This window comes from Nylanderia fulva, unplaced genomic scaffold (genome assembly GCF_048542155.1).
Source record: "Nylanderia fulva isolate GAGA-0341 unplaced genomic scaffold, ASM4854215v1 Scaffold314, whole genome shotgun sequence".
NCBI lineage: Eukaryota > Metazoa > Arthropoda > Insecta > Hymenoptera > Formicidae > Nylanderia > Nylanderia fulva.
Genome location: NW_028190384.1, coordinates 102,382 through 118,230, shown reverse-complemented (window position 1 = coordinate 118,230; position 15,849 = coordinate 102,382). Strand labels below are relative to the sequence as shown.

Genomic DNA, 15,849 nt, shown 5'->3' with positions numbered 1-15,849 from the left:
GTGCCCAAATGCGAAGCACTTGTGGCACCTCAGCACACTGAAAAACTCTTTCACCCTAAAGGCCTTCCAATGCACAAACACTCGTCCGTCACTACAGAGCACATTTCTTATTGTACTCGTAACTTCTAATATCACATTTCCGCAGGTTGCATCTTTCTTCGCATTCCTACTCACAACACGCACACGTTCCATAAATACTCTCTCATCCACTCGCCCTTTCAAGCTTCTCTCATACATTTCTCTCATTAACACTTCACTCGCCATATCATTCGGCACATCGTACAAGATGATCTTTGGGCCTATCTTGCGAGGCAGCTCAACCTTTAGGCCAGCATTCTTAAACTGACCACACTCTCTTATTTTTTTCAACTCACTCTCGCTCATCGTCTCAATCGCTACACCTCCATTCCTCACTTTCCTCACCGCTTTCACACGCACATTCAGTGACTTGCTCACATGCTTCATCATTCTCTCCTTTACTTCCTCACTTGTCACACTCGCACTTGCATCATCCGCTCTCACTATTACCGCATAACTCTTCTCTTTTGTTTTCACTCGTTTTCACATTCACTTCCTGTACCTTTTCAATCACGCTCTTTTCAACATTTTTCGCACTCACGCTCGCATAGCTTATTCCACTTCCGACGTAGGCTAAATCCCGACTCGCTCGACGCATACACTCATCCAGTTTCCCCTGTATTCTCTCATTTTTGCACAACATTTTCATCATCTGTTCCTCATATTCTCCCACAATGTCCAGTATTTTCTCACTCGCACTCTTTGAAATTTTGTTCGTCTCCGTAAACAGGAATTTACGGAGTCTCGCACCAATTACTCTCATATACGCTATCTCACTCACTTCCGCAACGCTCTCATTCTCTCCCTCATTCATTAATCAAGAACGAAAGTTAGAGGTTCGAAGGCGATCAGATACCGCCCTAGTTCTAACCATAAACGATGCCAGCTAGCGATCCGCCGAAGTTCCTCCGATGACTCGGCGGGCAGCTTCCGGGAAACCAAAGCTTTTGGGTTCCGGGGGAAGTATGGTTGCAAAGCTGAAACTTAAAGGAAAGAGCCCAGCACCGAATCCCGCGGTTCCGCCGCAGGGAAATGTGGTGTTTGGGAGGATCCGCTTTTCCCGAGGTGCCGCGTCGCGTCCAAGTCCATCTTGAATAGGGCCACTTACCCGTAGAGGGTGCCAGGCCCGTAGCGACCGGTGCGCGCCTCGGGAGGATCTCTCCTTAGAATCGGGTTGCTTGAGAGTGCAGCTCTAAGTGGGTGGTAAACTCCATCTAAGGCTAAATACGACCACGAGACCGATAGCGAACAAGTACCGTGAGGGAAAGTTGAAAAGAACTTTGAAGAGAGAGTTCAAGAGTACGTGAAACCGTTCAGGGGTAAACCTAAGAAACCCAAAAGATCGAACGGGGAGATTCATCGTCAGCGGCGCTGGCTTCGAGTCGGTCGGCGATGTCCCGCGGAGTCCTTGCGGCTCGCGCGCGGGCACGCTACCGTGCGCCGATGTCCGGCGCTCGTCGTCGTGCACTTCTCCCCAAGTAGAACGTCGCGACCCGCTGGGTGCCGGTCTACGGCCCGGGTGCGGTGTCTGTCGCGTCGCCTTTAAAACGGCACGCGACAAACCCTCGGTCGCCCGGCCGGCTGCTCGGCGGTACGCGCAAGGTATCAGGCCGCACTATTCACGGTGCGTCGAGACCGTCGCAAGCGCGCGCCACGGTACTCGGAGGTTACGGACTTCGCGCCGTCCCCGGTCCTGGCCCGCTGTTGGTTACAGTACGGTACACCTTCGACAGGCCTGCGAACGTCTCCCGCGGTCTCGCGGGAGACCAATACCGGTCGGCGACGCTACTGCTTTGGGTACTCTTAGGACCCGTCTTGAAACACGGACCAAGGAGTCTAACATGTACGCGAGTCATTGGGACTTGTCGCGAGACCTAAAGGCGTAATGAAAGTGAAAGTCGGCCCTGGCCGTCGACCTAGGGAGGATGGGCCGCGTCGCGATGCGGCCTCGCACTCCCGGGGCGTCTCGTTCTTATCGCGAGAAGAGGCGCACCCAGAGCGTACACGTTGGGACCCGAAAGATGGTGAACTATGCCTGGTCAGGACGAAGTCAGGGGAAACCCTGATGGAGGTCCGTAGCGATTCTGACGTGCAAATCAATCGTCGGAACTGGGTATAGGGGCGAAAGACTAATCGAACCATCTAGTAGCTGGTTCCCTCCGAAGTTTCCCTCAGGATAGCTGGCACTCGGCCGTTCCGCACGAAACGCGCGCGAGTCTCATCTGGTAAAGCGAATGATTGGAGGCCTTGGGGCCGAAACGACCTCAACCTATTCTCAAACTTTAAATGGGTGAGATCTCTGGCTTTCTTGAATTAAGAAGCCACGAGCATCTTCAGATCAGAGTGTCAAGTGGGCCATTTTTGGTAAGCAGAACGGGCGCTGTGGGATGAACCAAACGCAGAGTTAAGGCGCCCAACTCGACGCTCATGGGACACCATGAAAGGCGTTGGTTGCTTAAGACAGCAGGACGGTGGCCATGGAAGTCGGAATCCGCTAAGGAGTGTGTAACAACTCACCTGCCGAAGCAACTAGCCCTGAAAATGGATGGCGCTGAAGCGTCGAGCATATACTCTGCCGTCAGCGGCAAGTGGGGCGGCAACCGGGAGCGGGCGTTAGTCTTCTCTCGCGTCGTCACGAAGCCCTGACGAGTAGGAGGGTCGCGACGGTGAGCGCAGAAGGATCTGGGCGCGAGCCTGCCTGGAGCCGCCGTCGGTGCAGATCTTGGTGGTAGTAGCAAATACTCCAGCGAGGCCCTGGAGGACTGACGTGGAGAAGGGTTTCGTGTAAACAGCCGTTGCACACGAGTCAGTCGATCCTAAGCCCTAGGAGAAATCCTATGTCAATGACGGCGTACAATATACTCGAGTGTCGAGAAATAATAATAAATATTATACGAAAGACACACGCCCGTCGGGCGAAAGGGAATCCGGTTCCTATTCCGGAACCCGGCAGCGGAACCGCATACAATTCAAACCCTCGTAAGAGTGTTCGTCGGGGTAACCCAAAATGACCTGGAGACGCCGTCGGGAGATCCGGGAAGAGTTTTCTTTTCTGTATAAGCGTTCGAGTTCCCTGGAAACCTCTAGCAGGGAGATAGGGTTTGGAACGCGAAGAGCACCGCAGTTGCGGCGGTGTCCGGATTTTCCCCTCGGACCTTGAAAATCCAGGAGAGGGCCACGTGGAGGTGTCGCGCCGGTTCGTACCCATATCCGCAGCAGGTCTCCAAAGTAAAGAGCCTCTAGTCGATAGAATAATGTAGGTAAGGGAAGTCGGCAAATTGGATCCGTAACTTCGGAATAAGGATTGGCTCTGAGGAGCGGGGCGTGTCGGGCTTGGTCGGGAAGCGGGTCTGGCTGACGTGCCGGGCCTGGGCGAGGTGAACGGTCGGCGTTCTCGCGCCGGTCCCGGGATCCGAGCTCGGTCCCGTGCTTTGGCCTCCCGCGGATCTTCCTTGCTGCGAGGCTTCCGTGGCGGCGCGAGCCGTCGTGGTCGTCCTCTTCGGCCGCCATTCAACGCTCAGCTCAGAACTGGCACGGACTAGGGGAATCCGACTGTCTAATTAAAACAAAGCATTGCGATGGCCCTCGCGGGTGTTGACGCAATGTGATTTCTGCCCAGTGATCTGAATGTCAACGTGAAGAAATTCAAGCAAGCGCGGGTAAACGGGCCCCTACGTCTGAAGGATCTGCTTGTCCTGGCGTACGTAATACGCAGTGTATGTGCGCTGTAAGGGGAAAATCCCAGGTGTGGATCCCGATTCTAGCGGAAGGGGAGTAACCGCGATGTAGCCGCCCGGCACCGCTGGGGGCGCTTACTGGGGGGGGCTAACCGCCACCCCAGACCCCCCGGTGCGGTCGTAACCATGACTCTCTTAAGGTAGCCAAATGCCTCGTCATCTAATTAGTGACGCGCATGAATGGATTAACGAGATTCCCACTGTCCCTATCTACTAGTCATCCTTCCCTCCCTTCCAAAAACTTCCACCCAACAGGGTTAGAGCGTGTGTCCAGGCCGGGACACAAATGGACAGGCCTCCCCGTGGTCCCCGTGGGCGCGGCGGGCGAGATGCGGGACCGTACCAGCCTAACACGCATACCGTGTCCAACGGCGTAAGTGTGGTCCCTAGGAGGTAAATCGGTTGGAGGAGCAGGAGGGCTCGCTCGTCGCGGCTAAACTGTCCATCCTGCGCACGCCCGCAGGCGCTGCTGGATTTTTCTACTGCCGTTCTCGGGGCGGTTTCGTGGGACGGTGGGTAGCAGTTGTGGCGTATGCCCGTAGGGGCGAGGCAGCCGGAGTCTGTTGCTTTCGTGTCAACAGCTCTTACAATAACTGTCCCTATCTACTGTCTAGCGAAACCACTGGCCAAGGGAACGGGCTTGGAAAAATTAGCGGGGAAAGAAGACCCTGTTAAACTTGACTCTAATCTGGCACTGTAAGGAGACATGAGAGGTGTAGCATAAGTGGGAGATGGCAACATCGCCGGTGAAATACCACTACTTTCATCGTTTCCTTACCTCGGTTAGGCGGAGCGCGTGCCCCGAGGGCTTCGCGCCCCGGCGGTCACGGTGTTCTAGAGCCAAGCGTGTCAGAGTGGCGTGAGGCCTCGGCCGATCGCCGTTAATACTCCCGCGTGATCCGATTCGAGGACACTGCCAGGCGGGGAGTTTGACTGGGGCGGTACATCTGTCAAAGAATATCGCAGGTGTCCTAAGACGTTCTCAGACACACTCACACCTACTTTCACTCCCCATTCGTACACAATTCTCATCCACTTAGTACCCTTTCTTTCCAACTCCGCTCGGCTCTGTCCTTCCACGACCAACAACAAGTCATCCGCGTACGCAACCACTTTACATTCACTCTCACGCAGCCGCCACAACAGTTCATCCATCATTAGGTTTTATATAAATGGATCACAGATGGAGCCCTGCGGGCAGCCACGCTTTACGTCTTTCCACACTGTGTCACACGCACCCATCATGCATACACGCCTGCCGCTAAAATAGCTCTTCCATAATTCAATTTCTTCACATTCAACCTCACGCAATTTCTCGATCACACATTCCCACTCTAGGTTATCAAACGCTCCTTTGAAGTCCACGAACACTCCTAACACATACTTTCTCTCCGACCCATTCACCCAGTCATGCACTCGATTCCATGCATCCTCGGTCGACCGATTCCTTACGAATCCGTACTGGGCGTCACACATTCTTCCACACATCGTTCGCTCGAGTCTTCCAACCATCATTCGCTCCAACACTTTCCCCAGCACGGACAGCAGTCAAATGGGCCTATAAGACCCAGGGTCCGACCTAGGTTTATCGGGGGACTTCAATAACACTACCACCTGCGCAGTCTTCCACGCCGGGGGGAAACACGCTGTATTCAGACATACATCACACATTCTTTTCATCCATACCGGGACAGCACGCCAAATCGCTCGCAACATCTCAGCACTCACACCATCCATACCAGGTGCCTTACCCACTTTCATCGATCTCACTGCCACATCCACTTCGCTCCATTTAAACTGCTTTTCTTCCTCCCTCACGTCTCCCCTGGCGTCTATGGCCACGTTCGTCCTTGCTGCCGGGAAGAATCTCTTCATTAGCTCATCCGCGCTTTCTTTCCATGTACTCGTCACTCTATCACCCACTTTTATGCCACTTAATCTTACCCTATCACGCTTTCCCATGCACACCTTATATACATCGCTCCATGGATCTCTCGTCCCAGTCACGCACACAAATCGCTTCCAATTCTCCTCTTTCACTCTTCGCATTTCCTCCTTATACTCCCGCAAAACATACTTATATTCATTCATTCTTTCTTCCACTTTGCTTCCATTCCTCTTTCTCGCACGCTGGTAGGCACGTCTGTTCCTTCCTACAGCCTTCTTCAGTTTCTCAGGCTCATCCGTCCACCACACAAGCTTCCTAGCATACACAGGTTTACACCTCTTCATCCATCGATCATTCGCACTATGGATCCATTTCATCATTCGCTCTACACAGCTCTGCGCATCCGCTTCGTCTATGGCGCTCGCTGCATCCTCTAACGCACTCTCTCGCATATCACACATATATCCTTCCCAGTCTACGTCCTTGCACACCCATCTACGCATGCCCTCATTCGTACCTACATTCTCTCTGTGTACCATCCGTATTAACAATACGTTATGGTCACTCACTCCCCAGTCGGGCTTTACTTCCCACTCATACCGGCACCCTCCATTCACGCCGTTCACGAAAGTGACATCGATGTCACTCCCATTCGGCCCGCTGAACGAGTAAAACTCGCTTGGCTCATTCAACAACATTCATCCCGCTCGCAATCATCCATTCCTCAATCACTCTACCACGCGCTTCATTCTCTCTGCTGCCTCCACCCTTGCTATACCACAAGGGAGAGACGGCATTCGCATCCATACCTATCAGCAGACGCTTTCTCCCGGCCGTCTCACATACTCTGTCCATGTACGCCAAGTACGGCTCGATACACTTACCATACTGGCAATACATGGACACCACATACATTTCGCCAAAGTCCCCCTTCAACCACACACTCACTCCAAGCTTATTCGTACACTCTCTCACGCACATCACGTCTAACCTAGAGTCATTTACCACCACTGCTGCTTTCACCGTCCCACTTTCGCACACAATCACATCCATACCTATGGGCAAGCCCACCACACGTCCATGCCTTTCATACGGTTCTTGCAGCAGTGCTACACTCACTCGACGTTCGCGCATCATCTCACCCAGATCACACATAACCGCATACGCTCTCTGGCGTTATAACTATACTGCACCACATTCACGCACCATTCATTCGTCATTTATTCTCGCTTTCTCTCTCTCTAACGCTCTCACGTATTCCGGACACACTTCGGACAGAACCGAGTGATCACATTTGCTCCCTTTCAGCTTACAGTTTCTACACACACTTTCCTTTTTACAATCTCTCATCATGTGTCCTACACATCCACATTTTTGGCACAGTCTTTCCTTTTCGGTGCATTGCCGCATCATGTGCCCAAATGCGAAGCACTTGTGGCACCTCAGCACACTGAAAAACTCTTTCACCCTAAAGGCCTTCCAATGCACAAACACTCGTCCGTCACTACAGAGCACATTTCTTATTGCACTCGTAACTTCTAATATCACATTTCCGCAGGTTGCATCTTTCTTCGCATTCCTACTCACAACACGCACACGTTCCATAAATACTCTCTCATCCACTCGCCCTTTCAAGCTTCTCTCATACATTTCTCTCATTAACACTTCACTCGCCATATCATTCGGCACATCGTACAAGATGATCTTTGGGCCTATCTTGCGAGGCAGCTCAACCTTTAGGCCAGCATTCTTAAACTGACCACACTCTCTTATTTTTTTCAACTCACTCTCGCTCATCGTCTCAATCGCTACACCTCCATTCCTCACTTTCCTCACCGCTTTCACACGCACATTCAGTGACTTGCTCACATGCTTCATCATTCTCTCCTTTACTTCCTCACTTGTCACACTCGCACTTGCATCATCCGCTCTCACTATTACCGCATAACTCTTCTCTTTTGTTTTCACTCGTTTTCACATTCACTTCCTGTACCTTTTCAATCACGCTCTTTTCAACATTTTTCGCACTCACGCTCGCATAGCTTATTCCACTTCCGACGTAGGCTAAATCCCGACTCGCTCGACGCATACACTCATCCAGTTTTCCCTGTATTCTCTCATTTTTGCACAACATTTTCATCATTTGTTCCTCATATTCTCCCACAATGTCCAGTATTTTCTCACTCGCAATCTTTGAAATTTTGTTCGTCTCCGTAAACAGGAATTTACGGAGTCTCGCACCAAATACTCTCATACACGCTATCTCACTCACTTCCGCAACGCTCTCATTCTCTCCCTCATTCATTAATCAAGAACGAAAGTTAGAGGTTCGAAGGCGATCAGATACCGCCCTAGTTCTAACCATAAACGATGCCAGCTAGCGATCCGCCGAAGTTCCTCCGATGACTCGGCGGGCAGCTTCCGGGAAACCAAAGCTTTTAGGTTCCGGGGGAAGTATGGTTGCAAAGCTGAAACTTAAAGGAATTGACGGAAGGGCACCACCAGGAGTGGAGCCTGCGGCTTAATTTGACTCAACACGGGAAACCTCACCAGGCCCAGACACCGGAAGGATTGACAGATTGATAGCTCTTTCTTGATTCGGTGGGTGGTGGTGCATGGCCGTTCTTAGTTGGTGGAGCGATTTGTCTGGTTAATTCCGATAACGAACGAGACTCTAGCCTGCTAAATAGGCGTATCCTTATGGTATCGCGAAGGCCCCCGGCTTCGGCTGGCGGGTTTTTACTACCAACGTACAAACAAATCTTCTTAGAGGGACAGGCGGCTTCTAGCCGCACGAGATTGAGCAATAACAGGTCTGTGATGCCCTTAGATGTTCTGGGCCGCACGCGCGCTACACTGAAGGAATCAGCGTGTGTTCCCTGGCCGAAATGCCCGGGTAACCCGCTGAACCTCCTTCGTGCTAGGATTGGGGCTTGCAATTGTTCCCCATGAACGAGGAATTCCCAGTATGCGCGAGTCATAAGCTCGCGTTGATTACGTCCCTGCCCTTTGTACACACCGCCCGTCGCTACTACCGATTGAATGATTTAGTGAGGTCTTCGGACTGGTGCGCGGCAATGTCTCGGCATTGCCGATGTTGCCGGGAAGATGACCAAACTTGATCATTTAGAGGAAGTAAAAGTCGTAACAAGGTTTCCGTAGGTGAACCTGCGGAAGGATCATTAACGTTCCGGAGGTCCTGCTCTGCGTCGAGAGTCCTCTCTTTTGGGAGAGACGCGCGCTCGCAGCAGTCGGCGACTGAATGGACGCGCTGAAAAGGCGCTCTCAGAGAAAAAGAAAATAACGGATTTGACGGAATTTGTTGGTTGTGTTTTGATATAACGACGGACGCCGTCGCGCCTCTCTGACCGAAAGTAGTCGGCAAGCAGAGCAGCGCGCCCGGCGGTGTTCGACGACGATTCGGAGCGAGACGCTTCGCGATGACGCTCGTGTGTGTGCCATTCTCCGGCCACACACACACAGAGCGTCGATTCGGCGTTGAGCGCGAACCGGTGGTAACCTATGCCCGCGCACGCGTGTGTGCAGCACCCACGACGTTCGTCGACGCGCGCCCTCCCCGTTGTCGCGGGGCAGCGGTCAGCGTGCCGAGAACACACGGTGTGCGACCGCGAGTGCCGAGCGAGAGAACCCCCATATATTATTATAATATATATATAACACAGAGAAGGGATCGATGATATTTCGACCAATCTGTCAACTGTGTCGGTCCGACGGTTTCTTCAAAGAGCTTCCGCCCCGGCTCTCCCGTTGCGGGAGAGACGCTCCGAACGAGAAACACACAACTCTATCTTTGTGCCGTAGCCTTCCCTGGCGGGAGGCGGCGGTCCGCGCGCGTCCTCGGACGCGCGCGGACAGGCTGATCGAAGAGCCACCACGATTATTCTCTCTCTCTCGTCCGAGAGAAGAGACCACGATGGTTGAACGAGAAGCGCGTTTCTTCGCGAACGCAAAAATTTCGAACGATTACCCTGAACGGTGGATCACTTGGCTCGTGGGTCGATGAAGAACGCAGCTAATTGCGCGTCAACTTGTGAACTGCAGGACACATGAACATCGACATTTCGAACGCACATTGCGGTCCACGGATACAATTCCCGGACCACGCCTGGCTGAGGGTCGTTTTAGTACCCCTAAACTGCTTGCGCCCGAAAAGCGCGCACGGCCACGACGCGGGCGACCAGAGAATGGCGCGCGCGTCGCCTGTGCCCTGTGCAACGCTTACAATGGGCGTACGAGCGATCGTTGGACGTTCGCCCGAGGTGTCTGTGCCGCGCCGACCGGCCGCGGTGCAAATCCTGGCGTCGTCTGAAATGACACACCGAAATAATAATAATAATAATAAGGAGGAGAAGCGCACAAGCGTGTAAAACGTTGGCGAACGCGCGCCCAGAGAATGCTGCGCGAATTAAGAGGTGGAGCGTGTTTGTGTATCCAAGTCGTGATGTGTACGCGAGAGCCGAGGAGAAATGGGATGAGAGTAAGAGCGCGCGCGAAGGGAGCAACAAACGGCCAAAAAAAGGGTCAGGACGGTGAATGGCACCGCTTTCCCTAGAGCGGCGCGTGCGTCGTTGTCTCCCGAAAGTAGGTAGCGCTTGTCTCACCGTCTCTCCTCTCCGTACATCACACAGACTGACCGGACTGCTCTCGCACTCTGTGCCGCGTCTCTCGGTGCGATAGCGCTCGCGCGTCTTATGCCGAGGCGCCCTTGCCCGCACACATAACGGTATTACGGAGAAATATACGGCGCGTCGTCGTCCGGCGGAGAGAGCATTCGTAATCCTTTACCTCTTTACGGAGAAGGGTTTTGAATCACGAGCCGACCGCGTGTCCGAGTCCACGAAATTTTCGTAAAACGAAAAAAGGGGACCGGCGCGCCGCGTCGTGTACTCGTCGAATCGATTCCGCCCGAATTTCGTATATAAAAGAGAAGGGAGAGCCGAGAATCTCGAACCCCGCGATATATCGTCTCCATTACCACCAACGAGTGTGTGTGCGGTTAGCGCCCCGGCGATTTGCCTTCTCGCGTATTTCGTGTGCTGCCGCTGCTGCTCTCTCGTTCGACGCTCTCTCTCTCTCTCCCTCTTATTAATATATATTATAGAGGAGAGACGACGATGAGCGACGCGGAGGAGGCAAACGGCTACGAAAACTCACTATGCGACGACCTCAGAGCAGGCGAGATTACCCGCTGAATTTAAGCATATTATTAAGCGGAGGAAAAGAAACTAACCAGGATTTCCTTAGTAGCGGCGAGCGAACAGGAAAGAGCCCAGCACCGAATCCCGCGGTTCCGCCGCAGGGAAATGTGGTGTTTAGGAGGATCCGCTTTTCCCGAGGTGCCGCGTCGCGTCCAAGTCCATCTTGAATAGGGCCACTTACCCGTAGAGGGTGCCAGGCCCGTAGCGACCGGTGCGCGCCTCGGGAGGATCTCTCCTTAGAATCGGGTTGCTTGAGAGTGCAGCTCTAAGTGGGTGGTAAACTCCATCTAAGGCTAAATACGACCACGAGACCGATAGCGAACAAGTACCGTGAGGGAAAGTTGAAAAGAAATTTGAAGAGAGAGTTCAAGAGTACGTGAAACCGTTCAGGGGTAAACCTAAGAAACCCAAAAGATCGAACGGGGAGATTCATCGTCAGCGGCGCTGGCTTCGCGTCGGTCGGCGATGTCCCGCGGAGTCCTTGCGGCTCGCGCGCGGGCACGCTACCGTGCGCCGATGTCCGGCGCTCGTCGTCGTGCACTTCTCCCCAAGTAGAACGTCGCGACCCGCTGGGTGCCGGTCTACGGCCCGGGTGCGGTGTCTGTCGCGTCGCCTTTAAAACGGCACGCGACAAACCCTCGGTCGCCCGGCCGGCTGCTCGGCGGTACGCGCAAGGTATCAGGCCGCACTATTCACGGTGCGTCGAGACCGTCGCAAGCGCGCGCCACGGTACTCGGAGGTTACGGACTTCGCGCCGTCCCCGGTCCTGGCCCGCTGTTGGTTACAGTACGGTACACCTTCGACAGGCCTGCGAACGTCTCCCGCGGTCTCGCGGGAGACCAATACCGGTCGGCGACGCTACTGCTTTGGGTACTCTTAGGACCCGTCTTGAAACACGGACCAAGGAGTCTAACATGTACGCGAGTCATTGGGACTTGTCGCGAGACCTAAAGGCGTAATGAAAGTGAAAGTCGGCCCTGGCCGTCGACCTAGGGAGGATGGGCCGCGTCGCGATGCGGCCTCGCACTCCCGGGGCGTCTCGTTCTCATCGCGAGAAGAGAAGCTGGTCAGGACGAAGTCAGGGGAAACCCTGATGGAGGTCCGTAGCGATTCTGACGTGCAAATCAATCGTCGGAACTGGGTATAGGGGCGAAAGACTAATCGAACCATCTAGTAGCTGGTTCCTTCCGAAGTTTCCCTCAGGATAGCTGGCACTCGGCCGTTCCGCACGGAACGCGCGCGAGTCTTATCTGGTAAAGCGAATGATTAGAGGCCTTGGGGCCGAAACGACCTCAACCTATTCTCAAACTTTAAATGGGTGAGATCTCTGGCTTTCTTGAATTATGAAGCCACGAGCATCTTCGGATCAGAGTGCCAAGTGGGCCATTTTTGGTAAGCAGAACTGGCCCTGTGGGATGAACCAAACGCAGAATTAAGGCACCCAACTCGACGCTCATGGGACACCATGAAAGGCGTTGGTTGCTTAAGACAGCAGGACGGTGGCCATGGAAGTCGGAATCCGCTAAGGAGTGTGTAACAACTCACCTGCCGAAGCAACTAGCCCTGAAAATGGATGGCGCTGAAGCGTCGAGCATATACTCTGCCGTCAGCGGCAAGTGGGGCGGCAACCGGGAGCGGGCGTTAGTCTTCTCTCGCGTCGTCACGAAGCCCTGACGAGTAGGAGGGTCGCGACGGTGAGCGCAGAAGGATCTGGGCGCGAGCCTGCCTGGAGCCGCCGTCGGTGCAGATCTTGGTGGTAGTAGCAAATACTCCAGCGAGGCCCTGGAGGACTGACGTGGAGAAGGGTTTCGTGTAAACAGCCGTTGCACACGAGTCAGTCGATCCTAAGCCCTAGGAGAAATCCTATGTCAATGACGGCGTACAATATACTCGAGTGTCGTCTTTCTGTCTCTTTCTTTATCGATTGACTCACGTGATAGCTCTGTACTTGTCATCGTCTGCACGTGAACATTACGATAAACCAACAGTATTCTTACACGATGAAAAAAAGATTGAATTGCAAAAGGCCGCCATGTATTTAATCGAACGGGCACTCATCAATTTTAAGAAGACTCCAAGGATAAAACTTACCCGTACGACCATTCAACAATGCATGGATTTATTGAAGACGAATTTCGCGCTCTGCGATCAAACTCATGCGGAACTCCTGGCCACTTCCACACCTTGAGTTTCGAGAAGAAAAAGACTTCACTGATCAACTGTTCATTGATTGCGAGGATAAATTTTATGAGACATTGAATTACATGTCAGAGAAGTACCAGAAGTTGACACAACCTGTCAATGACGATACCCAAGAGTCCGGAGGCAATAATTCTTCAATCGGCTCTACCAAGGCATCACCGCAACTACCACGGATAAGTTTACTCAAATTTACTGGAAATTTTAGCGATTGGGAAACCTTTCGCGATCATTTTTGCTCGGTAATTTTAGATAACGCAGAATTGTCAGATATTACGCGAATGCATTATTTGTTATTCTGTCTCAAGGGCGAACCAAGCGATCTGGTTCGTACTTTATCTATTACTAATGCAAATTTTCATGTCGCGTGGAATATATTGTTACAACGTTACGACAACAGACATCGGCTCGTACATGAGCATCTTTACACATTAAATACTCTTCCTAATATCACTTCGGAAACCGCGATGGAATTAGCGACATTACGCGACCGGACTTCCATGGCAGTACAAACGTTGTGAAATTTAAAACGACCTATCCAACATTGCTCTGATTTTCTTTTACCTATACCTCGTCTTACGGTTAGATAAAGCAACCCGTAAAGCGTGGGAATTGAAGTTAAGTGATACGGTCGAGTACCCCACTTACAATGAGCTTAATACCTTTCTTACTATCCGCATACGGGCACTTGAAAACATTCAACCGGGACTCACTGTCAAGTCAAAAGGTATGAAACAAAGCGTACTTAGTCATTCGACTACTACATTAAAATGTCCAGTATGTCAACAAAATCATTCCTTATCCGCGTGTGTCGAATTCAAGGGCAAAACGATTGCCCAGCGTCACGAGTTAGCTCAAAAACTACATCGCTGTTTTAATTGTCTTGGAATTAAACACTCACGCAATGACAGTAAAAATTCGTGTCGTACTTTTCAGAAACGACATCACACCTTATTATATGAGAATGTTACCACATCGAGTACCGTAGTTTGTTCGTCAGCATTGTCGGATAACAGCCTCGGAGAATCATCTATGGTCACGTCTCATTTATTATCAAACGCGACAGGAAACCTTTCAGGTACATTATTGGCGACCGCGTGGATAAAAGTCAGTGCATCTAACGGGTGTTGCGGCGTGTTTAGGGCCTTGCTTGACCAAGGCTCTGCGATCACACTTGTAACAGAACGCTTAATACAGCGATAGCGATTATCGCGACAACGGATTGCCGTAGCAATTGCTGGAGTTAGCGGGGCGTCTGTAGCCGCTAAACATGCGGTGCACATCACAGTAATGGTGTGCCATGAAAATGGTCTCTCCTATTCTACTTCCGCGTTAGTTTTAAGATCATTAACGACGTATGTGCCTCCTCGGTCAAGCGACTTGACATCATTGCCACATCTCCGCGGACTTTACCTAGCCGATCCAAACTCTACAAGTTTAGACGGCATTGACATCTTAATTGGTGCCGATCTGTATGGCCGGTTGCTATTGGATTGTGACGTAATGTAGATCATCTCGTCACACAAAACACCATATTCGGCTGGATCATATCCAGTCTTATATCCGAAACTTCATCGTCCATACCAATCCTTAATGCACACCATTGTTGTGCGACCTCCCAGCTGACTGATCAATTACGACGGTTTTGGGAGATCAAAGAGCTTCCCTCGCAACCACATTTATTTGAAGACCAGCGGTGCGAGGAGCATTTCCGCACCATTCATACGCGGGATGCTTACGCGTCTTGCAACAACTAGCGCACGACGAAGGGGCATGATAAGACCCTGGCTTTACAAACCCAATCTCAATTAATTAAATTGTTAAAGACATCTGGATTTCAACTACGTCAATGAGCAAGTAATTGTCCCGATTTGATTTGTAATATCGATCCCGCCGATCATAGGTTGGCAAGTGATCGACTCTTTTCTCCGGAGGAACATCTAAAGTTACTCGGTATATCGTGGAATCCGGAGCGTGATACATTGAATTTTTAAATACAGTTGTCCTACCCCACCCCTTCAACCAAGCGAACTATATTATCAACTATAGCCAAAATGTACGATTCCTTCAGCTGGGTAACCCCTGTGATCATTACCGCGAAGATCTTTATCCAAAAATTAGGGTTGAGAAAAGTAGAGGTGGAAAAACAGGTTGGGATGATCAATTACCTGATGACCTAACTCAGTGGAGTGATTATCATGCAACTCTTCCACAACTTAAAAAAATAATCCTTCCGAGGTGGATCGGCCAAGATAACGACATACTCAATGCTGAAATTCATGAATTTTCTGACGCTTCATCATCCGCATACGGAACCAGTGTCTATTTACAAATTCATACCCGTGATGGATCTGTAAAAAGCTTACTAGTTGCTAAATCCCGAGTCGCTCCACTGAAGCCTATGAGCATTCCACATCTGGAGTTAACGGCTGCTCTTTTTTGACGCGTTGTATTTCTTTCGCAATAGATATTCTTACTTTAGATAACATTCCGTGTCACTCTTGGACGAATTCTACCGTCACGCTCACGTGGATTCAGCAAGCACCTTCCAAATAGAAGTCCTTTATTGCGAATTGTGTCTACGCGATTCAATTGCCTCACGCGCTGTGGCATTATGTTCTCTCAGCTCATAACCCAGTGGATCTTGCATCTCGCGATATGTTGGCCTTCGCGGTAGCGATTTCGTCGCTATGATGGCAAGAACCTGACTGGCTACGACTGTCTAGCG

At 51.7% G+C, this 15,849-nt stretch overlaps 1 non-coding gene and 3 pseudogenes across 1 annotated transcript; all 4 read left to right on the top strand.

Moving 5' to 3' along the window:
• The first annotated feature begins 1,007 nt into the window (after positions 1 to 1,007).
• LOC146722439 (large subunit ribosomal RNA) lies at positions 1,008 to 3,323 on the top strand (annotated as a pseudogene).
• Positions 3,324 to 8,151: 4,828 nt separating this feature from the next.
• Positions 8,152 to 8,880, top strand: LOC146722438 (small subunit ribosomal RNA; annotated as a pseudogene; the record flags this gene model as incomplete).
• An 808-nt stretch (positions 8,881 to 9,688) lies between these two features.
• On the top strand, positions 9,689 to 9,843 carry LOC114935956 (5.8S ribosomal RNA). Its single transcript, XR_003820607.1, has one exon. It is a non-coding gene; the product is annotated as a 5.8S ribosomal RNA (ribosomal RNA).
• Positions 9,844 to 10,885: 1,042 nt separating this feature from the next.
• On the top strand, positions 10,886 to 13,026 carry LOC146722437 (large subunit ribosomal RNA; annotated as a pseudogene).
• The last annotated feature ends 2,823 nt before the right edge of the window (positions 13,027 to 15,849 follow it).